Genomic DNA, 625 nt, shown 5'->3' on the forward strand with positions numbered 1-625 from the left:
CACGTAACTTCAGACAACTTCGGACAACTTCAGACACCTGCCACCCTACCCCACAAGTGTCGGAAGTTACAGTGACGTCAGACTTTACTCCCGATAACCCCCAAAACCACTCGGAAATGGTCGTAACTTCGGACAACTTCAGACAACTTCTGCCACCCTAACTTCTGCCACTTCACCCTGATACTGGACATACCTCACTTAAGACCAAAATCTTAATAATCAATGGTTATTAAGGTCTCATTCATGTATTACTCCGAGTGTACCCCCTAAAAGAGTACCAAGTCAAAAACTAAACGGCTGTATGAACGAGTGTTTTTATTGGTGAGAATTTTCCCTTTAGCCATCCCAACTGATGTAAAACGTCAAAGCGGTGAAAGCTTGTTTGTAACTGATGAAATTAGGACGTAATTGTCGGCAGCCGCGCGCTAGGTCGGACGTGCACAGTCAATTGTTGTGAGTTGTGCGGTCGTAGGTTTGCAGCGCGGGAGGGCCTCTTGCGGACAGCCGCTAAGTGCAGTTTCTGATTCCCATAAAAGGGGATTGTGTGTATAGAAGTCGTTGGCAATTTTTTTATGAGACGTAGGGTAAGTGTGCTCAACATAGCATGAAAGATATCAATTGATTT

The 625-nt window shown here is 45.0% G+C and overlaps 1 protein-coding gene across 7 annotated transcripts in view; it reads left to right on the forward strand.

Moving 5' to 3' along the window:
- The window catches only part of LOC109467626 (sodium channel protein type 4 subunit alpha B-like), an 86,780-nt gene that overhangs the window by 44,635 nt on the left and 41,520 nt on the right, over positions 1-625 (forward strand). The gene's annotated exons all lie outside the window — the stretch shown is intronic.

The sequence above is a fragment of the Branchiostoma belcheri genome, unplaced genomic scaffold, assembly GCF_001625305.1.
Source record: "Branchiostoma belcheri isolate BF01 breed outbred unplaced genomic scaffold, Haploidv18h27 scaffold185, whole genome shotgun sequence".
NCBI lineage: Eukaryota > Metazoa > Chordata > Leptocardii > Amphioxiformes > Branchiostomatidae > Branchiostoma > Branchiostoma belcheri.